At 37.6% G+C, this 25,484-nt stretch overlaps 1 long non-coding RNA gene across 2 annotated transcripts in view; it reads left to right on the forward strand.

The window, feature by feature from the left end:
- Positions 1-25,125, forward strand: part of LOC110148376 (uncharacterized) — a 77,874-nt gene extending 52,749 nt beyond the window's left edge. The window contains exons 1-6 of one of the 2 annotated variants that reach the window (XR_011485089.1): positions 2,556-2,732; positions 5,682-5,829; positions 6,744-6,811; positions 11,036-11,099; positions 11,688-11,805; positions 24,898-25,125. This is a non-coding gene — a long non-coding RNA (uncharacterized lncRNA). Of the gene's footprint in view, positions 1-2,555; positions 2,733-5,681; positions 5,830-6,743; positions 6,812-11,035; positions 11,100-11,687; positions 11,806-24,897 lie in introns of those variants that run through there. The other variant, XR_002317146.2, reaches the window with a different exon arrangement.
- Positions 25,126-25,484: the final 359 nt, after the last annotated feature.

Raw genomic sequence — 25,484 nt, forward strand, 5'->3', positions numbered from 1 at the left:
AGGAACTAATTCAGGAAACGTTTGGTTCTCTCTAGATTTTTATTTATGTTTATTTGTCTTAAGGGGGCAGCAAAGGCACAGAAAGCATCTGATAGTATAACATTCGTCTGCTGTGTCCTAGACTAAAATTAAATGCAAACATTCGTGTGATAATAGAAGTTAAGGACAATGTGGTGATGTTCCTCATTTCAGATCTTTATGAAAACAAAGTCTAGTATTTTCATAGGCTGTATGACTCCTTGCAGGGGACATTTATTAAAGAGACACAGTTTACCCATCCATTGAAGTATTTGCTTCCTTCATTTGTAGCTTAGCTGGGCAGGTATAAAACAATTTTTGCTATTGTGAACTATGATTAGCTAAGAATTTTCAGAAGCATAATTCATGTGAGGGCTTCCCTGGTGGATCAGAAGGTAAAAAATCTGCCTGCAGTGCAAGAGACCTGGGTTCAATCCTTGGATCGGGAAGATTCCCTGGAAAAGGGAATGGCTACTCACTCCAGTCGTTTTGCCTGGAGAATCCCATGGACAGAGGAGCCCAGGATATAGTCCATGGGGTCACAAAAATTTGGGCACTACTGAGTGCCTAATACTTGCACAACACACACAACTCACCTGAAATTTCTTTCTTTAGTCATTAGCTAAGCTCAGGGATGTGAGATGTTAAAAATAGATGCAAATTTCATACCTGATTTGTAACTTCAGAGTTCTCTGGTGGCTCAGAGGTAAAGGATCCCCCTGCAATGCAGGAGGCCAGGTTTTGATCCCTGGGTTGGGAAGATCCCCTGGAGGAGGGCATGGCAACCCACTCCAGTATTCTTGCCTGGAGAATCCCATGGACAGAGGAACCTGGCGAGCTACTGTCCATGGGGTGGCAAAGAGTCGGACATGACTGAGCGGCTAACACACACACACACACACACACACACACACACACACACACACTTCTATGGGGCTAACACACACACACACACACACACACCACACACACACACACTTCTATGGGGCTAACACACACACACACACACACCACACACACACACACACACACACACACACACACACACTTCTATGGGGCTAACACACACACACCACACACACACACACACACACACTTCTATGGGGCTTCCCCGGTGACTAGGTGGTAAAGAATCTGCCTGCCAATGCAGGAGATGCTGGTTCAGTCCCTGGATTGAGAAGATCCCCTGGAGTAGGACATGGCCACCCCCTCCACTATTCTTGCCTGGAGAATCCCATGAACGGAGGAGCCTGGCGGGCTGCAGTTCGTAGGGTCACAAAGAGTCGGACACCACTGAGCAAGAGCATAGGGTTCTCTACCGACAAGTTGATTCATTAAATGACTTAAATATAGCTCAATTGATCTAACACAACTTAACTTTTTAATAACTTTCAGATGCTACTCAAAGTAATGTTAAATGTGTTTTGAGGACTAGACAGCAGCAGTCATGAAGTAATCCATACCATTTCAAAAACGAGAACTTTACCTTTGGGAAATTACTCAATTCTCTTGAAATAGCTATTTATTTATTTATTTACTGGATTGCCATTTATAGTAGCCTGTACAGTAGCTCTAAACGTGCATTATAATGAATGCACATTTAAATGGTCGTTGTAAACTTTCCCAATAAACTCAGATGCAATGCTTCAAAGTGTATAAAATTGATGCAAATGCCCTGAGAGTGTGTGTAATGTATATATATGTGTATATCTGTATTGATATGTGCGGAGTATTGAGTAAAAGCTTGAGGGTCATACCAGTACTTCAATCAGATAATTCATTTATGTTTCTATGTATTTCTAGCAAGCCCAGTGTTCTGGCTTCTAAACTTTCAGTGATATAGAGGCAATGAATTAAAAATTGTAGACAGGCACACAGGGAAACATGAAGTGATCTGATTTATACTATGTGTGGAGTCAAAGAAACCATAAAAAAAAGTCACAGTAGACTTGAACACATTTTTGATCAAAAAGTGTAAGAAAAATTTTATAAAGCTAAAAAAATTATTAACTAAAAGCATAATGTATCATAGCCTTGTGCAATAATTGAAGCTAAACATGATGTCATTATCTAGAAAAGCTAAGATTATCTCTAAGTTATTGCTTAATAAAGCAAGGAATAAATATCCAGACACTTTTTAATAGTTCAGAATGATAAATGACCTAAACTTTTAATAACAGATACAAAATAATGTTTGTAATCTATACATGTTGGTATATTGTGTACCCATTAATTATGTTATTTTTCTATGCTAGCTTAAAATAAAAGTATGCATTAGATTAAAATGCAGATTATATTCAATGTGATACTTTTGGTAAAATATATTTTATATTTAACAATTCATTTGAACAAAAATATTTTATTGATTATAGAAATATCTGTCCTGAGACTATATACAGATGCTTTAAAGAACAGAATTTGAGCTGCAATTTCATAAAATGGCATTAACTTAAAAAATGATAGGACTTAAGATCCACTGATACATTTTGACTTATCAAATACATGTTGCTCATTCCTTCTTCTGTGTTTTCAGCAAAATTCTGTTAAATGCCCACTGTGCACTTATGTGCTGCAGTGCATCATGGCAGTGTTCTCCTGAGAAACACAGCCCCTGTTGTTGTCCAGTGGCTCAGCTGTGTCCGATTCTCAGCAACTCCATGCGCTGCAGCTCACCAGGCTCCCCCCTCTTTGACTGTCTCCTGGAGTTTGCTCAGGTTTGTGGCCATTGAGTTGATGATGCTAACATCTCATCCTCCGCTGCCCCCTTCTCCTTTTGCCTTCGGTCTTTCCCAGTATTAGAGTCTTTTCCAACGAGTTGGCTCTTTGCAACAAGTGGCCAAAGTATTGAAGCTTCAGCTGCAGCATCAGTCCTCTAAGTGTTTATAATTATCGATAAAGACAAATATATACTGACTGATCATTGCATCAGGGTAGGAATGTGCCTTCCAATAGGGATTGTGTGGAGCAGAAGCCCTGCACAGAGGGAGCAAGGAGAACCACATGAATCATGAGAAAATAATTTCCCATATTTAGTCCAGGTAAGAAAATGAGAATGATGACTAGGAGTTACAGATATGAAAGGGGGCAGGGCAAGGGAAAGGGTAACTCTCATGAGAGTCCAGAGAGGGACATGTTGTGAATGGAGAGGAAGGAAAAGTTTGCATCTCTTAATCAAACAGGGTAAGTAGGGAAGAGGTAAGAGAAACTGGACATGACAAGAAATCTGTAAACCTTAATAATACCTTTGGGTTTTAACTAAAGGCAAATCGGTGGCCATAAATCTTTAAGCAGTCAAATGGCATGATTGAATTTGGAATGCAGATTTTCTGAATCTGATTATGGTGTATGAAATAGATGGAAAGGGGACATGCACAGAACAAGGGCACTTGTTGCAGTGATGGAAGAGTTGGAGTTATTTAGGTCAGAATACAGGTGCTTATAGCAATCCCATTCTACTATTCTTGCCTGGAGAATTCCATGGACAGAGGAGGCTGGTGGGCTACAGTTCATGGGTCACAGAGTCAGACAGAACTAAGTGACTCTCACACACACACACGTGCCTAGACAGTGCAGGATTTACAAAACTGAGGACATACATGCAATAAAAGAATTGGGACATTGAGTATTCCTTGGGGGAAATGCCTAAACTGAGTTTCAGTACTGGTAAAGGCAGGTACAGACTATGGGAGTCGCTGATCCCATCCTGTTGGATGCTAGCTGAATAGCCTTCTAGATTTCTTTCCTTCTTTACTTTTTAAAATCCAACTCTGGCTCTTTTTAATGGCTACAGAACAGAGGTTAAGTTGGGGGTTCTTTTTTCTAGCTGATGTTGCCTTCACAGGGTGATTCAGGGAAGCCAGCTGGCCAGATGCAGGCCTCTTTGGACTCTTTCACCTCTAATAACAGAAAGCTGTAGAATTCTCAGCTGAGCACATAAAGAGTGAACTTGCTCAAAAGGTGTCACTGGTCACGTGCACACACTGTTTGTGGCAAGCTTCCCTTTCTTCAGCTAGAGATGATGGATAGTCTTCCTAACTGGCTTCATACAGATGGCAGCAACCTGGCAGGAAAATCTAGGCGAGAGTACATAGAGGATTAGTGCTTCTTGAGTTTCAGTTTTAAGGTTTGTAAAATGTACTAACTGACCCTAAACTAATAGGGTTTATATAGGATTTCTGCTTTATAGAAACATGGGGGCTGGGGGAATGTCTTTCAAATATTGTTGCAGGTCCATTAAACTGGCCTAGCTGCATATTACCAGTTTCTGTATATTTGAAAGAGTAGAGGACCACTTATTTGAAGATGAGTTGTTTCATTCTGTTATTGCTGTGACATGATGGTGTTTTTTTTTTTTTTTTTATTGGAGGTGTCTGATATCTTTTAAACCCATTCTGAGAATAGATGCTTAAAGTTTGAAGAAATATCACTTCATTTTCTATTAAGTTAAAGAAATAGGAATAATAAGAATAAAGAATTCTTAGTGAGGAAAACAAATTAATAGATAAATGAGCCAATTTTAAAATGTACTTTGCAGTCACCGTTAACAGAGTAAATCGTTTCTTAGATGTTTTTATTCAGCAATATATAAACATTGCCTCTCACCTTGTACTGTACATGACTGGTGGCAAATGGATAATAATAGAGTGTTACTTCACTTGTTAATAATCCAACAAAGAGAATGTGACTTAGTGATCAATGGCAATTACAGTAGAATTGCAACATATGGTAAATTGAATCTTTTTGTACAGTGGCATTTAGTTGTTTGGGACCATGTACCAAATTAATGGGAGCATCAGGTAAATTTAACATCTTTACTGCTTTAATTGATCCTAAAGTCGGTAATTATGTTATCTATAAAGTCAATTTGCCCTTTTCCCATTATTTATGATATGCACTTGTACATCAGGCATATCCAGGCACAATGCAGTTGCACCAGACGTGGTTGGAGCCTGCTCCAAATGCAGTGCACAGCACGAAAGAGGAGTGACCTGGGAGTTTTGGTATTGCACTGAAGGACTGTCTTATTACTTCTGCTTTAGTTGTCACAGAGATGAAATAAACATATAGCATTGCATTAATCTTTTAAAATGTCTAATAATTGGAGAATAACCTAAAGAGTTTTTCTTTTGGATTGATTCATTTTAAAGTTGTTCAGACTGTCTTGAGTCTTCCATATCCCAAGGTCTATCTTGGTAAACTCAAAGCTGTTGAATAATTAACCATGGTTAAAGTTTCCTGATTATGCCTTGGAAGGAAAAGCAGTCTTTTCAATTGTCCCTTCATCAGCAGTTCTCAACTCTGGCAGTGCATTTGGATTAAGTGTGGAGTTGAAAACAAGTAACAACTTCCAGACTCTCCCCCTCTAATTGGTCAGGGAGAAGTATTCTTATAATCTCTCCAGATGATTCTGATACACAGTGAGAACTGGGAACCATAACTCTAAATAAGGTATTACTATAATACAGCAGGAAAAGATGAAATAAATTCAGTTTATAATGTTGTGTATAACCATATTGAGTAAAGTAGACTTACCAGGGTGGGGGGAAAAGGCATACAATTTGCTGACATTTGGAAACACAGATTCAAATTGAGCAAGATGAGCAGTTAGCAAAATACTGTTGAATAGTATTATGAGTTTTGACAAAGTTTCAATTTTACAACAGAAAAAACAGAAGAAAGCAAAATGATGGCATTTAGATCACTGTAGAGGCAGCTGAGACAAGGAAGTGAATAAAAACCATCCACGCTCTAGTACTTACTGTTTACATACTCAGATGCCCAGGAGAAATGTCCTCTGCTTGGAACTGGCAGGTAATACTGATACTCACTGAGTGCTTTTCTTGGTGGTCATCTCTCACAGACTTAATGATTTTACTTTGAACAATTCTAAGAAATGAGTAATAGGGATGAGAGTTGGACCATAAAGAAAGCTGAGTGCCGAAGAATTGGTGCTTTTGAACTGGGGTGTTGGAGAAGACTCTTGAGAGTTCCTTAGACTGCGAGGAGATCCAACCCGTCAATCCTAAAGGAAATCAGTCCTGAACATTCATTGGAAAGACTGATGCTGAAGCTAAAACTCCAGTACTTTGACCACCTGATGTGAAGAGCTGACTCATTTGAAAAGATCCTGTTGCTGGGAAAGATTGAAGGTGGGAGGAGAAGAGGATGACAGAGGATGAGATGGTTGGATGGCATCACCGACTCGATGGAGATGAGTTTGAGCAAGCTCCGGGAGTCGGTGATGGACAGGGAAGCCTGGTGTGCTGCAGTCCAGTTGAGTTCAGTTCAGTCACTCAGTTGTGTTCAACTCTTTGCGACCCCATGAAGTGCAGCACGCCAGGCCTCCCTGTCCATCAGCAACTCCCAGAGTCCACACAAACTCATGTCCATTGTGTCGGTGATGCCATCCAGCCATCTCATCCTCTGCCGTCCCCATCTCCTCCTGCCCTTAATCTTTCCCAGCATCAGGGTCTTTTACAGTGAGTCAGCTCCTCTCATGAGGTGGCCAAAGTATTGGAGTTTCAGCTTCAGCATCAGTCCTTCCAGTGAACACCCAGGACTGATCTTCTTTTGGATGGACTGGTTGGATCTCCTTGCAGTCCAAGGGACTCTCAAGAGTCTTCTCCAACACCACAGTTCAAAAGCATCAATAGGGTCGCAAACAGTCGGGCATGACTGAGTGACTGGAGTGAACTGAACTGAATATGAGTATTCTTCTTCTGTAGAGCAGAACGGAAACTAAAGCCCAGAGAGATTCGATGATGTGGACAAGCTGGCGTAGTTGCTGAGGTTGGTAAGTCCATTGAGCCCAGTTTGATTCCAGAGCCCAAATTCCAGACCCCTGCAGCAGCCTCTGAATTATATGATGAGTGATCCAGATAAGTTACACTGTGATCAAATAGCCGAGACCTGGATATGACATGATCTAGCAGAAGGAACTGACTCCCCTCTCTGTCTTGCAAATCTGTCTCAGTTTTTCTGTGTACATCTTGCACTGATCTTACCTTATATCAAACCCACAGTTAGAGAGCCTCCAAGGCCACGTGCCCTTGCAGAGAACGCTGGTTGTCCCTGGAAGAAATAAAGAACTATGATCAAAAGATAGCTGTTAGAAAACCTGCAGCCTTTTGTTTCCACTTTGTGGAAAATAGAAAATTTTATTTGGTATTTGCCTAGTTAGACTAGATGATAATATATTTTCCTATGAAATAATTTGTATTATAGGAATTCAGAATCATGGTAAAATTAAGTTTTCATCATTGTGGGCTTCCCAGTTGGCACTAGTGTTAAAGAATCCACCTGTCAATGCAGGAGGCATGGTTCGATTCCTGGGTTAGGGAGATCCCCTGGGGAAGGAAATGGCACCTTACTGCAGTGTTCTTACCTGGAAAATTTCATGGGCAGAGGAATCTGGCGGGCTATAATGCTACAGTCCACGGGGCCACAAAGAATCGACATGCCTGAGTGACTGAACACAAGTCTTACGTAATTGTAGTTATGAAGGGTGAAATAATAGTGACAAGGGAACAAACATTTTATTTTTTTAAACACAGCTTTTTTCTGTCCTTTAGTTTATGTATGCCAAAATGTAAACAAGATTTAATCCCTAAATTCTATCCATTTGAAATTAAAGAATGAGTTCAAAGTCATACATGCATTCAGGCCAAAGAATGTGAATAGTAAAATTAGTTATATAAAAAAAGGAGGCTTGATAAAGCCATTCTTTCCATTCTGTGTTTTTATAAAGATACATAATAAAGAAGTGTAGACCTAGATAATGAGTGAAGTTGAGTTTTGGTAAGGACATCTAGTTTGAGTGTTACATGGGTCTAAAAGAAGTTGAACTTAGCGGTAAATGGTTAGAAACGCTAAAGAAGACCTTTTCCCCTGGGATTCAAATAAAACGGAGAAGAGAGGCATGGACAGAAAGACAGAAACAGAAGGAGAAGCAGAGAGAGAAAAAGAATACAGAGAGAAGTGAATCAGAGTCTGCCCATGCAGTTAACTTCCCAAGGAGCTGCTGAAGAAGACAATGCAGGAATAGCTGGAAGCTGTAAGCCAGGTGAGCCTACGACTTCTAAAACTGGAGAAAATATCAGTGATGTCATAATTGCTGACAGGTCTCCTGACTTGCCCAGCAGGATTAGAAGAACCCATGGGAAAAAGCAAGAGAGTGCTTTCATTGAACTCTGAGATTCTTGGATGAAAAGTGTGATAACTTTGAATGGAAGAGTTGTTTGAGTTTCTCAGGATATCAGATGGTGTTATAATCAAGAAAATCTATTTAAAGCAGATGTATATACTTTAGGGAGGATATCAGATTCAGTTCCTATGGATGCAGTAAATAAAAACAGGATGATTTTCCCCCCCTTTTCTTCTGTGTTTTTTGATTTAACCATGCTATTTTCCACTTACAAAGCTTGTTTTATTTCTCTAAGCTCTTTACCACATTATATCAAAAGAGGATTATACAGTTATAATGAAAAGTAAATTTCCTAAGTGCTTGTAAGGTTTGATCTTTTTAAATATTTGTTAAATCAACCACTATAATATGTTGATGAATAAATAGAAACAGCAGTATTTATTAAAATATAACTGCTTCATTTATTATCATTTCTCTGTAACATCTTCTTATGGATTTACTTCAAAGACAATAAGTTGTGTTCAAAAGTTTAAACAAAGTTAAATGGATCGTTAAAGCTGCTTTCTTGCTTGTTGTTCAGCCACGAAATTGAGTCTGACTCTTTGCGACCCATGAACCGCAGCACGCCAGGCCTCCCTGTCCTTCATTATCTCCTGGAGTTTACTCAAACTCATGTCCATTGAGTCAGTGATGCCATCCAACCATCTCATCCTCTGTCGTCCCCTTCTCCTCCCGCCTTCAATCTTTCCCAGCATCAGGGTCTTTTCCAATGAGTCAGTTATTCACATCAGGTGGCCAAAGTTTTAGAGTTTCAGCTTCAGCATCAAGTCTTTTCAGTGAATATTCAGGGTTGATTTCCAAAGCTGCTTTACACAGTACATTAAAATCCCACAATTAAAATTGTAAAATAATATCTGACATGGAACAATATTCATGATATATTTTGTTTAAAATTATAGGTTGGAAACAATTTTCTTTAAAAATATACATATATAATTGATGAGAGAGATCTCTCAAAAACTATACTGTAATAGTAACATTATTTATCTCCGGGTGGTAAAGTTAGGATTTTATGGGAGAATTTTCTTCTTTTTATCTATCAGCAATTTCTAAATTATATACAGTAAAGGTTTAACATGACAAAAAGTTTTAGGTTTTAAATGATGTCAGATGGATGATTAAATTCCCTCTAGAGGAGGAATATAAAGTTAGTGATGGATATAAGGAACTTTGTAAATGATGTGGGTTGGTGTGTTTATCTCCTTTGAGGATTAAATTACCACATTACTCCAAAGTTTATATATTTGTAAATGGATACATAAAAAAATACAAAATATGCTGTTAAAAGCAGAACTTTTTTTTTTAATAGTCATACTTTAATCTCTTCATGGTGGTTTTCTGCCAGTATGATGAAAGCAGATCACTGTCCTTGGGTCCATGCACGATAGAGTGTTTTCCAGACTGTGGAGATGGTTTTCAAGCTACCTCTGACCAGTACTTATCTTAAATGTGAGTTGTATTATTCTCAGCTCCAAAAATCCTTTGATCTTTTTTAACAAGGGGATGAGGAAGCTAACAATGTCTCCATTCAAAATCTTTTTTGGAAAAAGTACCTTGACTAATATTGTCCCTTTCATTTACTTGCAAAAGTAAACCTAAAAGTATTTTGGTAAGCAGACATCTTTTAAAAATTAGTTAACGTTTATTTACCACAAAGTAAATTTTCATAAGGAGTTACATTTATTTTCTTTTAATTAAGGAAAGTCAAAATCACCTATTAAAATGTGATTTATTAGGGTGAAATTTTACAGTAATTGTAAATAAAATCCGTCTTCAAAAAAAGTGACAACAACAAAAAACTGTTTCAACATGTGAAACTTTGATGCTTTCTGACAACGTCTATAGAGCATTAAAAAGTGAAAACAGTCATTCTAGCCAATCTTGTCTGTCCACGGAGACTCAACTAAGTTTTACAAAAATCGGTGCAAAAATCACCAATTTAGTCCAAACAGTCAATCCTCTAGCCCCATGAGGATACAACCTAAGTGTGCCTATTTGAAGATCAAAGGTAGGCTAAGACAGTTTTGAACTTTGATCTTCACATGACTGTGGAGTTTCAAGTAGCACTATAGGGTCTAGTTTTTTTCATCACCACTCTACTTTCCCTGTGAACCTGTGTTATCTGCTGAACTGCAAGGGAAGAGATGCATGGTTGGAAAGAGAACGACAATTATGTGAGAAGTCCAGGGCAAGGACAGCTCTGGGGGAAACACATGCTTTAGTGTACATATAAGTGATTTTCCAACATAGAGATGGGATATTCAAAAATGCTTGTGCTCAGTTGGAGAGCATTCAAAACACAAATTTTCAAACTTACTTTGAAAGTAAGTTTTTAGATGCATCAAATGAATTCGGAAAGAGATCATTAACCGGAATGTTATTAGTGCATTAATAATCATAGATATCTAGATATCAATCAAAGTCTTTTTCAGGACATAATACATACAAGTTAGTGACTAAATAATTGTTATCCCACAAAAGGTAAAGAAAGCAATTGTTTTGCAAATCCTGTTTTGCCAGCAAAATAGGGAACCTCTCTTATCAGACATTTTTTAGGCATTTTTTCTTGCACTGAGATATACTGTTACTCATAACTTGGTAGATCACGGCCACTTTGCTTCCCACAGTCTATTACATTATGTGCAGAATGGCATAGTACAGAGCATAGGCAGTCCTTCTGGAATAATTTTGAAATTGAAATGACCTCAGTTTGTATTTTCATATCTGCAATGATCTACTGTCTTTGTTTGTTAATGCTAAACCTCTTATATTTTAGTTTTATCCATTTTACATTTCCTTCTATTTTCTTTCAAGGTGATTTTCAGACTGAAAAAGGCAAAACTAGTGAGGTCACTATGGAAATGACGACCCAAGTCAAGTAAGCAAGCTTTTAAGTTAGCTTTTCACTGCTTCAAATAAATATCAGATAAATTCCACCTTGTTTTTATGATGCAATTTTATAGAGGAGGCTGATAAATCACCCAGTCAAGTTTACTAAGTCTTAGAAAAATGAGGAAGATAAATTCAGGGGAGGAAAGAGCTGATATACTCTTGATTTATTAAAATATAGGCCATTCTCTTGGTCCCAGTGCTAAAAAGTATTTGGACATATATTGTTTTTGGAACATTTAAAAGAAAAAGAATCACTGTTCTGTGGGAGCTATCATAGAGTCAATGTGAATAGTGTTTTCAGGATTTTCTCATCAAAAACGTATTCAGAACTCAATAACTCATTTGGAAAAGTCTTCCATACTCCTCTTGTGATTAGCAAGGGAAAATGAGTTGAATGACATTCATAATAATTTGAAGTAGTTTACTAGTGTTCTGATAATTAGTTTCATTTCACTCTGAAAGTGAGTTTTGAGGGAAATGTATCTTCTGGCTATGTATATAATTTGATCTATTCAAAATTGCATTAACTATTAGGGAGAAAAAAGATAGATTTCATGTTACTAAATTTGCCTAGGATATGAAAAAAAAAAAAAGAATTTTCACTGATAATTTGGATGATGGGACCAGAATCAAAGGAATTTGATCAGCTGAAGTTACATGCTTTTCATCTTGCCAGATGAAGTTTAATTGAGGTAAGTATAAAATGCTATATTTAACAAATAAGCAAATAAATCAAAACATGTTAAAAATAGGTGATCATGGATAACAGCAGGTGTGTAGAAGTCTGTGATAGATCTGCCAAAATTTGCTTTCAGGAGATCAGTATGGAGCTGAAATAAAGCTGGGCCGAGTTGTGGTCATCTAAAATTTCTCCCAGATATGTTGTGCGCCCTCCAAATCCCTGATTATAGCAGCTCCACTGTAAATGGACCTTTTCTGTTCTCCCTCAAGATTCACTCTTCTAATACTTTATTATTCAACCCCTGGTTTTCTGCTTAAGAGTCAGTTACCTCCTTTATGTCAGCTTGAGTATCACTATATATCACCATATGAGGATGTATTTCCTAATAAGTATATGGCCCAGTCCTAGACCCATATCTCCTGGTTTTAAAAAAGTAAAGCCTGCCATTTTCTATGTATTCATGGCATTTATCATTACTGACATCTTTTTATCTATCCACTCTAGAGGATGACTTTCATAACTATTTGTTGAAAGAATGCTGGCTAAGTCCTCTGAGCTGAAGTTCTCATATGTGTTTTTGGAAAACTCATTTTACCATTGTAAGATCTAAATAGACTAGACTATTTATGGGGCTTCTTTATTTATATATTCACTTCTGACTGTACTTGGGCCTCAAAGTCATAGCTTCCTGTAAATGGGAGAGAAGAAAATTTCATAGAAGGACATATTATCCATTGCTTTCCCAATAATAATTTCCTCCTCTGATTCTTGATTTTCCTAAAATGTATGTTTTAAATCCAAAGTTCCATATTTTTCCATTGATGCTTGCTTGAAAGTGCTCCCTTGAGTTTACACTTAAGAAAAGGAGTTTAGGACCAGTCCATTGCAATATACTGGAAAATTTGTTAAAAGTCTCTCAGTCCTGTCCGACCTTTGTGACCCCATGGATTTGTATAGTCCATGAAATTCTCTCCCAACCCAGGGATTGAACTCAGGTCTCCTGCATTGCAAGCGGATTCTTTACCAGCTGAGCCACCAAGGAAGTCCAAGAATATTGGAGTGGGTGGCCTATCCCTTCTCCAGGGGATCTTCCCGACCCAGGAATCAAACTGGGGTCTCCTGCATTACAGGCAGATTCTCTACCAACTGAACTAACAGGGAAGCCAGAAAAATTTGTTAAGTGTTATGTATTTTATATTATTCAAAACTTATGTGAGAATTGCTTTAAGTTCAGGGCATCATTCTGGAAGAGTTATGTATACACTGCTAATTATTATGATAATTATTTTTGTAATTCTAATGTTAATGATAATTATTAGCAAGAGAGGTCTTTATGACCATATCCGAGTATGCATTGGATCCATTTCTTTGAAATTTAAGTAATGAATCATATAGGTTCATGAATTATGAAATAAATATTGATGTAAGATATACCTGGAATGTTTTCATATTCATGTAGCAATTTTACTGCTTTATCACGAAGTGGTGAGGTTGTAGAATATTCAAAATGTTTCCAGTATATGTCCTTTTAATAGGCATTACATTTATATATGGCTGAAGAAAGTAGTTAATAAAATCTAGGAGCAAAATTGAGAACCAGCTTCATAGAGAATGAGAACCATATTGTCTTTTTCTTCCTGTTAGATCTTATAAGTTTTTTCACATTTTCTTATTAGATTAGATTTAATCAAATCTTACTAGATTTTTTCATATTTTCTTATTAGATTAATCAGTTTCTCTACTACTTGTACCACATGGAGGCATAGAAGTTGGGCACCTACTTCTCATTTCATGCATTACAGATGTAGCAACTGTGAAACCGATCAGTGGTCTTTCAATTCCAAATTTCAGAGAAGAAACTGACTATTTCACTTGGGTTTGATTAATTATTTTGAGGAATACAGAGAATCATCAAATAAATATGGGTATCAACTCAAGGGTTTATTCTGAACCAAGGTAGATATCCCAAATGCCCAAATGCTCCAAACCCTAAACTCTCTGCTTCAAAGGCACAGTAATATTAATGTCTCAACTGCATTATCTTTAAAGCAGTGTCTTAAAAGGAATCCCATTGTTTGTTTCATTTCTCCAGCTTCTATGAAAAATGAATAAATGTGTCCTTAGAAAGCAGTCTTGATAATAGGGTAAAATCAAGATAAACAGTGAAGACCAAATATGCCAGAATGATCTGTTCACCCATCCTAATCCTAATACCTCTCTTCAGTTCAGTTCAGTTCAGTTCAGTCGCTCAGTCATGTCCAACTCTTTGCGACCCCATGAATCGCAGCACGCCAGGCCTCCCTGTCCATCACCAACTCCCGGAGTTTACTCAAACTCATGCCCATTGAGTTGGTGATGCCATTCAACCATCTCATCCTCTGTCGTCCCCTTCTCCTCCTGCCCCCAATCCCTCCCAGCATCACGGTCTTTTCCAGTGAGTCAACTCTTCGCATGAGGTGGCCAAAGTATTGAAGTTTCAGCTTCAGCATCAGTCCCTCCAATGAACACCCAGGACTTATCTCCTTTAGGATGGACTTGTTGGATCTCCTTGCAGTCAAAGGGACTCTCATGAGTCTTCTCCAACACCATAGTTTAAAAGCATCAACTTTTCGGCGCTCAGCTTTCTTCACCGTCCAACTTTCACATCCGTACATGACCACTGGAAAAACCATAGCCTTGACTAGACAGACCTTTGTTGGCAAAGTAATGTCTCTGCTTTTTAATATGCTATCTAGGTTGGTCATAACTTTCCTTCCAAGGAGTAAGCGTCTTTTAATTTCATGGCTGCAATCACCATCTACAGTGATTTTGGAGCCCAAAAAATAAAGTCTGCCACTGTTTCCACTCTCTCCCCATCTATTTCCCATGAGGTGATGGGACCAGATGCCATGATCTTAGTTTTCTGAATGTTGAGCTTTAAGCCAACTTTTTCACTCCTCTTTCACTTTCATCAAGAGGTTTTAGTTCGTCTTCAGTTTCTTCCATAAGGGTGGTGTCATCTGCATATCTGAGGTTATTGATATTTCTCCCAGCAATCTTGATTCCAGCTTGTGCTTCTTCCAGCCCAGCGTTTCTCATGATGTACTCTGCGTATAAGTTAAATAAGCAGGGTGACAATATACAGCCTTAACATACTCCTTTTCCTATTTGGAACCAGTCTGTTGTTCCATGTCCAGTTCTAACTGTTGCTTCCTGACCTGCATGCAGGTTTCTCAAGAGGCAGGTCAGGTAGTCTGGTATTCCCATCTCTTTCAGAATTTTCCACAGTTTATTGTGATCCACACAGTCAAAGGCTTTGACATAGTCAAAAGGAGAAATAGATGTTTTCCTGGAACTCTCTTGCTTTTTCGATGATCCAGCGGATATTGGCAATTTGATCTCTGGTTCCTCTGGCTTTTCTAAAACCAGCTTGATATCTGGAAGTTCTCGGTTCATGTATTGCTGAAACCTGGCTTGGAGAATTTTGAGCATTACTTTATTAGTGTGTGAGATGAGTGCAATTGCGTGGTAGTTTGAGCATTCTTTGGGATTGGCTTTCTTAGGGATTAGAATGAAAATGGACCTTTTCCAGTCCTGTGGCCACTGCTGAGTTTTCCAAATTTGCTGGCATATTGAGTGCAGCACTTTCACAGCATCGTCTTTCAGGATCTGAAATAGCTCCTCTGGAATTGAGCCGGTTTCAGGCCCTGGAAGGGGGCCCTTCCTGCAACAATATGGTGGCAGTTTCCTTTCCTGTCTGTGCCTTGACCCTCAGTTGATGCCAGCACATGCCTTCATCCTCCTGTTCTGGTAGAGGATACGTGCTCTGACCAAGGCAGCCCTTCTGTTTATGTTCTTATAGCCCTCTACTGTAAGCGCGCAGACTGCTGCGAATTTTACAGGGGGAGCCCCTCCTTTTTTTTTTTTTTTCATTTTTTTTTATTAGTTGGAGGCTAATTACTTTACAATATTGTAGTGGCTTTTGTCATACACTGACATGAATCAGCCACGGAGTTACATGTATTCCCCATCGCAGTCCCCCCTCCCACCTCCCTCTCCACCCGATCCCTTGGCTCTTCCCAGTGCACCAGCCCTGAGCACTTGTCTCATGCATCCAACCTGGGCTGGTAGTTTTGGAAGTGTTGGCCACAGCAATCAGGGCAGAAAAAGAAGTAAAAGGAATCCTGATAGGAAAAGAAGAAGTGAAACTCTCTCTATTTGCAGATGACATGATCCTCTACATAGAAAACCCTAAAGACTCTATCAGAAAATTACTAGAGCTAATCAACGAATATAGCAAAGTTGCAGGATATAAAATTAACACACAGAAATCTCTTGCATTCCTATACACTAACAATGAGAAAACAGAAAGAGAAATTAAGGAAACAATACCATTCACCATTGCAACAAAAAGAATAAAATACTTAGGAGTATATCTACCTAAGGGAGCCCCTTCTTATCTCTTCCCATATTAAGGATTCTTTTAGTCCTGTTTCTGTAATCACATTGGCTTTCTCCAGAGGTACCATCATGGTATATTTCATTGATAGTACTTTTTCCAAAAGTACATTTTTCAGATTCTGAAGTCAACATACATTTCATAGTAAGAGTGTATCACAAGTGAATTGTAGTATTTTTTCTTTCTTAATGTTTCACAAATGAGTGGAATATGTTAAAATTTAAGGCAATGCGATGTGGATGAAAATGCTATTTCTGGCAAAAGTTCGTGTTCACTTTTCTCCTCACTTTCATTTCCTATTTATCCTTCATATTACAGCTTAACTGTCTTTCTCCCAAGCGACTTAAATACCTAGATAGTAACTATGAGTTAGAATAAACTAATTAAATATGCAGAGTAGATTGCAGCATACAAATAAGCGCCTGGTGTTCTGGAGAGAACCGAGAACCACAGGCAGAACTGGGTTTAGTCTGGACTATAAGTCTTGCCAGTTGTGCCAAGCTGAATGAATCCCATCACCCTGGAGAAGCTGGCTAGTTCAACCTTCTCATTTTTAAAAGAGCAGGAAAGACAAGATGGCTTACCAAGGACATCCAGCTACTTTGGGATCAAGAGCAGAACCTTATATCAGAAATGGGCACACTTTCTATGAAAGACCAGACAGTAAGTATTTTTAGGCTTTGTGGGTCATTCAGTCTCTGTTGCCTGTACTCAACAGTTGAAAAGTAGATTTAAAGCAATCAGACAATGTGTAAATGAATGGACCTGGCTCTATTCCAATAACACTTCCTCTACTAAAATCAGTGGCATGCTGAATTTGAACCACAGAATATAGTTTGCCAACCCCTGCCGAACAGCGCAGGGCAGAGAGCCAATTGTACAGACAATAGCGAGTTTTGTAGATGACAGTAAAGAGGACTGGGGATGTAGTGACCCAAAGGCAAGGAAAGAGGAAAGTAAGATAAGAAAATACAGCACATATGGTTCCAGACTGTGTGGCCATGCTAAAAAGCATACTTTACTTTGTCAGATTAGAGTACAATATATACATTCACAGTCTTACCCAAGTCAGTAAAAAAAGGCTTAGTGTTTGTGATTTAATACCTTGCATACTGAAACTTTCTGACATGAATAGAACCTCCTCTGATTTTAAGATAAAAAACAAAACAAACAAGCAAACAAAATGTTCTTCCCAATCATTTCAAAGTGCAGAAAGTCAGGCAAAGTAAATAAAAAAAAAAAAAAATGGTGCTTCAAAAACAGGTAGAACTGTTTCATAGGGAAAAACTAAGATAAATTCTTGTTTTACAGAGGCTAACTTTACACATCGGTTTCGCACAGGAAAACTTCTTTGCTCCCTCATGCCAGCTGAGTGGGACAGATAGGGATAAGTTATTCTAACTGAATAACAGTCACGGTAATGGGATCAGAACTGTTCCATTGTGAAGATAACAAATATAATGACAACCCTTAGTTATCTTTTTCCATAAACAGCGTCTGGAAACTGGGCCCTAGGCCTTGACCCACTTGAGATGTAAAGTGACAGAATAAAAGTTAAGCCAGTAAAAAAATCCTTGATGAAGTTTCCAGGCGTACATGATCAACAAACACTAAAGCCTAAGAAATCGTCTCGGAGAATGCGAGGCACCTGAACTCCACAGCGAGCAGCCGTTGTTTCATAGCAAAATGAATACAGATCCCACTGGCTGGGCTGGTGTTGATGTTCTGTGCTATAGGTTGTGTCAAAGACACTCTACAGGGAAGGCTGTCTACCTGCAGAAGGTCATGGAGTTAAACTGTCCACCACGCTGGCTCGGCACAGTGGCATTTATCACGGCGCTGAAGCTTCTTCTACCGCAGACGGAGCCTTCTCAGGCGTGAGAAGAAACCTGGCATTTTCTGCTACCTGCGGGCTTCTGCTTTTTGAAGCCAGGAAGGGCATCTGTAAAAGTTGGCTGCCTGCATGGCAGACCATGCAAAATGCCAAGGAGAGTGATTTATGTCCCGTTCGCTGAGACTAAAGAGGAAATGCAACCAGATCTTAGTAATGAAAGGTCAGGGCAGTGAAACATTTTTATTACAATCTTTTAAAAATAACCGAGGGCAAGAGACGAGCAGCTCTTTCCACAATTTACAGATTTCCACTTCATGTGGCACTTGTACCTCTACGTCCTAAATTTGATAGCTATTTAAATGCAATACCCTTTTATTCCCCCTTAAAACATTTATATCACTGTTTTGATTTGTTTCTCCAGGGTAAGAGATTAAACTACGCTTCTTTTCTTCAACCTTTTCCTATTTTGTTAAGTGATAAAGTGTTTTTAATTAGGTGACTGGAGTACATATAGTATGAATAATCACTGAAATTAAGAATTAGAAGTTTTGAAGTTGGAAAGAACCATGAAGATAATTCAATAGTTAAATTCCTTTTTAACAGAGGTATGAACTTGTTTCTTGAATGTTGCTTCTAATTTTTATAACATTTGCTAACATACAAGTTGGAAACGCATAGGGGATGGCTACTACTGAGCCCACTTTTACCTAGTTTTGAGTCTGAAGGACAGTCTAGTTCTTTCACTGTCCTTGTGCTCCGAAACTATTTCTCAACACCAACTTTCAATAGCACTGTGTAAGGCTCTATGGAAGACAGAATGAGTGAAACATAGACCCTGCCCTTTTAAGAAAAAAAAGAAGTCTGAAGTTTTGCTAATTCTCTCAAAAGTCACCCATCAAATGTAGCCATTTGATTAATTTATGCATTTATCATTATTCTACTTTTGCAGTTTCTGAACACATTTACAAGAGAAAAGGATAAAGGGAAGTTCTGTCATTGTGGCATACAGTCTAATGGACGAGATCACGTATATAATTATACACATGAATGCCTTGTAATTTTTAAGTGGGTAATTTTCCTCTGGAATAACAGAGGAAGAAAGGAAACAAAGATATCTAAATATTTCCAATGATTCAAGTAGACTCACTATATATATATATATATATATATATATATATATATATGTTTGCACACATGCATAAATATATAAATATATTTGCCTTGAATAGGTGGAATAAAAAAAACAGAATTGTCATGATTTTATCTAACTATAAATAACTGAATGATCAGAATCTAGTTTAATTTCAATTTAGGTACAACATGCCCATTTGAAATCATTGGATAAAAACAGAAGGTTTTGTCGCATTAATTATGTTTGATTATTAAGCTTGCTACACGTCTCATTACTTCGGTTAAAGTACAGCCAACACATATGCTCTTACAAGCTTCTTCTTCGTTTTTTTCCCCCCCCAGGAAAAAAGATACAAAGAAAACAAATATTGAGGTGAAAATAACAGCAAAATAGCTCACATGTATTTTACAATTCCATTCTTGCTTATCTTATTTGACAATTTTATAATTAAATTTCAGCAAGCACAATTACAAAAGCAAGCAAACACACCCACCAGATTCTTGCAAACTATCCTACAAGCAGAATAGTTTTAAAGCTGTTAGGTATTATATGCTTTTTTTTTTTTAAATTCTTGATGCAGAAAAGCTATTGTATTTCACTGAAAAACATTTTTGAGATAGATGCAAATTCTCAGGAAGAGAATGAACGTGAAGTTATAAATCAAAGAAGTGTTTTTATATAATGTAAACAGTGAGTCACTTATTCTTTTTGGGCTCATATTTAAGCTGAGAGGATTGGATTATCCTAAGGTTTCATCCAGTTCAAGCATTATATATTTTAGGATTTACCGCACTAGCTTCTCTTGCTTTTGCTTGTTTATTTTTTCCTGTTAACTCACTCAACATTTACTTAAATGGAAGTTGTACCTCTGAACTAAAAACATTTCCCTTGTTAATAGCAACAGTGGGTCTAAGAATGCCCCTAGATTTCTGGCAGAGCTCTAAGCTGAAAATTAGAAAGAAATAATTACAAGTTGGAGAAAAATATATTGACACATAAGAGAAGAATGATTAGGAGAGCCACAACAAATACTTTATGAACCTCAAGAAACATCTTATAGTAGGAAAAAGAGGAGGATAGATGGACAAGGCAGAGAGAAAAAGAAATCTGTTTACATCTTAACCCCCAACATCTTTTTCTTTTTCAAAATTGGAAAAGGAAAGAAAAAATGATTTTTAAATCCCCAAAGCAATATAACATGCATGTTTTCTCTGTGTGTATGCTTCTTTTAGCACATTTGGGCAGATAAAGATCTACCTGATTTTTAAAAAATAATAAATTTTATATTGGAAAAATATTAACATTTTTACAGGGAAACCCTAAGCTAACTCTTGAATTAAAAAATAGAAATAAAGGGACTGCCTGTTTCAGCTCCAGTGAAAGATGTCACTCCTATCCTTAAAACAAGGAATACTGGACAAAGTGAAAGTTGTTAAGTTTTCATTAGAGTACTGAAGTCAGAAGTCAAAGTACCACTGCGAATTCTAGAGGGACGAGTGAATTCAGAGAGTCTGGTCTATCATACGCTTAACTGGAGCAGAGGCAGAATGACTGCAAACTAGTAGGAACACTTAGATGATGATTTTGATGAATTGCTGGACGCTTCACGAGGACACCCCAAGAGTGACAAGCTTGCGGGCATCAGTTCTGACGCCATGATGCATTTAACCGGATTGCAGTAGGTAGGTAAATGGACAGCGTGTGATGCCAAACAGCACTATCCTTTCATAGTCAAAGGTTGCAAGCCAGCGAATGCAGAAAGTACAGTATTGCATTCAGTATCCTACAGTTAAGAGTCATATCAGTGCTTGGGTAAATCAATATTTAAACCCTGAGAGAATTTAGATTTTGTTTCTTTTAGATAAACAAAGGCATTATTAGCCTCTTCCCCCCTCAGCATTCCTTTGATCACTTCATGTTCTCCTTTTTATTGCACCATATTTTGATTAACTTTTGCTTCTATTAGCTTTGAAGCTATGCATCTTTCTTCTTATTAGTCTTTTTCTCCTCCTTCTCCACTTAGCCTCCTCTCTTGTCTTACCCTTCCCCTCTTCTCCTACTCATTCTTATCTCCCCCATCTCAGCCTCCTCTTTCTTCTTCTTAATATTTTTACAAGTGTTCTTTTATGTTTTCCACACATTTACACTTTTCTTAAGACTTCAGGTTTTAGAGATGTTTTAAGTTCACAACAAAATTAAGAGTAAGGTAGAGAGATTTTCCATATACTCTGTACCCACATATATGCATAATCTCCTCCATTATCAACACCCTCCCCAAAGTAGCATATTTGCTACAGTTGATGAGCCTACAAACATCATAATCATCCAGAGTCCATAGTTAATAATAAGATTTATGTTTTTTGTTGCAGATTCTATGGGTTTGGACAAAGGAATAGATGTGTATCCATCATTTTGGTATCATAAGCTGTGTTTTTACCACCCTAAAAATCCTCTGTCCTCCCCATATTCTTCTCTACTTCCTCAAACCCTGATAGCCACTTGTCTTTAATACTGTCTCCATAGTTTTGCTTTTCTGTAATAGAATGCCCTATAGTGTGATTCACACGGTATGCAGCCATTTAGGATTAGCTTCTTTTATTTAGTAAAGTAATATGCATTTAAGCTCCTTCCATGTCTTTTCATGGCTTGACATTCTTTTTAGCACTGAATAATATTCCATTGTCTGGATGTACCTTCAGTTTATTTATCCATTCACCTACAAAGTAAAGCCTGGTTACCTCCAAGTTTTGGCAATTATGAATAAGACTATTATAAACACCCACATACAGGTTTTTAATGTGGCCACAACTTTTCAAGTACTTTGGGTAAATATCAAGAGGAATTATTGCTGGATCATATAGTAAAAATGCTTAGTTTTGTAAGAAACCACCAAATGTTCTTCAGCGTAATTCTACCATTTTGCATTTACATCAGCAATGAATGAGATTTCTTTTTGACCTACAATCACTGGAGTTTGGTCCTGTATATGTCCTGGAGTGTTCAGGTTTGTAGTATCTCAATGTATTTGCATTTCTCTGATGACATATGATGTGGAACATCTTTTCATATGCTTATTTGCCATCTGTACATCTTGTTTGGTGAGGTATCTATTAAGATCTTTAAACCAATGCTTAGCTGGATTGTTTGCTTACTAATTGTTCCCACAGAGAGCTTTTCTCTTGTGAGTTGTATGCTTTCAAGTGTTCTGTTTTCTTTCATCTCATTTAATGTGCAGTTTTACATTTTTTCAGTATTTTCAGAATCTAAATAAGTATGGGAGACTTTATTCAGTTCAGTTCAGTTTCTCAGTCATGTCTGACTCTTTTTGACCCCATGGTCTGCAGCATGTCAGGCCTCCCTGTTCATCAACAACTCCTGGAGATTGCTCGAACCCATCTCCATTGAGTCAATGATGCCATCCAACCTCCTCATCCTTTGTTTTCCCATTCTCTTCCCGCCTTCAATCTTTCCCAGCATCAGGGTCTTTTCCAATGAGTCAGTTCTTCTCATCAGGTGGACAAAGTATTGGAGCTTCAGCATCAATCCTTCCAATGAATGTTCAGCACTAATTTCCTTTAGGATGGACTGGTTTGATCTCCTTTAAGTCCAAGGGACTCTCAAGAGTCTTTGCCAACACCACAGTTCAAAAGCATCAGTTCTTTGGTGCTCAGCTTTCTTTATGATCCACCTCTCACATCCGTCCATGACTATTGGAAAAACCATAGCTTTGACTAGATGTAACTTTGTCAGCAAACTGATATCTCTTCTTTTTAATATGCTGTCTAGGTTGATCATAGCTTTTCTTCCAAGGAGCAAGAGTCTTTTAATTTCATTGCTGCAGTCACCATCTACAGTGTTTTTGAAGCCCAGGAAAATAAAGTCTGTCACTGTTTCCGTTATTTCCCCATCTATGTGCCATGAAGTGATGAGACCAGAGGCCATGATCTTAGTTTTTTGAATGTTGAGCTTTAAGCCAACTTTTTCACTCTCCTCTTTCACTTTCATAAAGAGGCTTTTTAGTTCTTCTTCACTTTCTGCCGTAAGGGTGGTGTCATCTGCATATCTGAGGTTATTGATATTTCTCCTGGCAGTCTTGATTCCAGCTTATGCTTCATCCAGCCTGGCATTTTGTATGATGTAGAAATAGGTAGTCAAGAGATACTGGAGTAGCATGCAAGCTTGGCCTTGAAGGACTTTGCTGTTACCAATGATCAAGAAACCATCATCAGGGCTTATCAAATAATACCACTTTAAATCTGAAACACTTCTACACTAGTACAGTATAAAATAAGCAGTAATTATTTAGCTTAAATTGGTAATGTTTCCAAATTCAATATATGCCTTTAATTCTAAGATAGGGAGTAAGGGAGACTGATGGGTGTCAGTACAGTAAATGAGGAGCAGAATGGAAAGGAAAAACTTACGAGGGAGAATGGAGACCTGGATGAGTCAAACCTTTGAAAGATGTTTATTTGGAAATAATTGTTCTTGTGACAGCTTGCTCTTTTTTAGATTTTTTACTGAGTGTCATTTCTTAACTTTGAAATGGTAATTGTTTTTAATAGTACTATTTATAGTTATCCAGTACCTTTTAATCTTTAAATCCTCAAAACTTTAATCTGAAATGTATGTTCTACTATTTCTAGCTAAGGATAAATTTTTAAAAAGTGTAACATGAAAGGTTAGAGAAATATTGCTGTTAATGTAGGAAAGCTTAAGTTAAAATTTGAGTATTTAGTAGGGATTTCTTCTTCCTACAGTGAATACTTCATTAATACCAATGAGGAAGCATTGTTACTATTCAAGAAAAGAAAACAATTATTTTATGCTTATTCTTCATATAATCTCATTCTTCATATGCAAATTCCTTGTAGAGTTCCATTTAAAACTATTTGTCAGTTCCTTAGGGAAATACTTCTAATCCAGTGGAAAGCCATTTAATAGCACATTAAGTATTAAAGTCAAGTTTTACTTTACTCTTTGTTATACGTGGCCACAACTTCCCAGTTACGTACACGAACTGATTAAATAATTTATGCTGTGTAGTCCTTTCTGCATGTAACAATGGCGTGTGTTTTTCTTTCACCTCTAGTGAGATTACAGTGTTCTGTCAGTCTGTTTAGTATGGAGCATGTGGGGCAATTAAAATGAATTAAGGTGGTATCTAAATTATCTCTTCATATTGATGGAAACATGGTTACCTCTATCATATTAAATAACATGGAGAAGGAAATGGCAACCCACTCCAGTATTCTGGCCTGGGAAATCCCATGGACAGTGGAGCCGGGTGCAGGCTACAGTCCATGGGGTTACAGAGAGTCCGACACGACTGAGCTACCTAACTTTCACTTTCACTTTTCTTAATAACAACTACTTCCACTTAAAGGGCTGTGTTTTCAAGATGCTTTAACATGGGATGTCAATATTGCTTAGTGAAATAAATTTAAACTTTGGTCCCCAAACCAAAATTTCAAGAAGTATTTTTTTATATTTTTGAGGTGAGATTTTGGAAAAGTACCAGGAAAGGAAATAATTTGTCATGTCTTCTTTAGTCATGTGAGTAAATTCTCTCAGAGAAACCAGAATGATCTTTAAATTTCAGAATTAAACGTGGGAAATGACTTGAGAGACATTTTAGACAAATGGACAATCATTTGGATGCCAGATTAACCAATTATTTATTCGTTATGTCATCCAGGGCATGTTACCAGTGCTCTCTGGGTCTCCGTTTTTTCAGCCTACAACATGGCGATAATAAAGACTGCTTGCTGGAGTTCTCTGAAATTGCTGCAAGATAATGTAGGTAAAGTACTGATGCTGATACCTCCTGATATAATCAATAAATGTAGTTGTCTTCTCTGCAGTGATTAAAATGCAAAAGTTTCTCTCTTGTAAGGCAAAATAAACAGCCTAAAATGACTCTGAATCAATCTATTTTTACTATTCCCATGTATCTTTGAACAAACCTTTATTTTAATAATGAAGCTTATAAAAAAATGCAACCAATTTTGAGCAGTTTCAATATAGTACCCAACTGCACACACACATGCACACACACAAACACAGTTGTCCTAGTCATCGCTTTTCATTGTGTTTCATGGAAGCTCCGTTTTAACAGGTTTCATATGTTTACACGTTCAGTTATAATAATCACTATGACTTAAAACGCTAAACTCGAAGTTGACTTAAACCTCACCTCCTCTCTCACCTATGAGTCCGCCTGGTGTTGCCATATCTACTCTTTCCCCTTTTTCCCACTGCAGAGTCTTTTGTTCTTTAACTGGA

The sequence above is a fragment of the Odocoileus virginianus genome, chromosome 3, assembly GCF_023699985.2.
Source record: "Odocoileus virginianus isolate 20LAN1187 ecotype Illinois chromosome 3, Ovbor_1.2, whole genome shotgun sequence".
Lineage (NCBI taxonomy): Eukaryota > Metazoa > Chordata > Mammalia > Artiodactyla > Cervidae > Odocoileus > Odocoileus virginianus.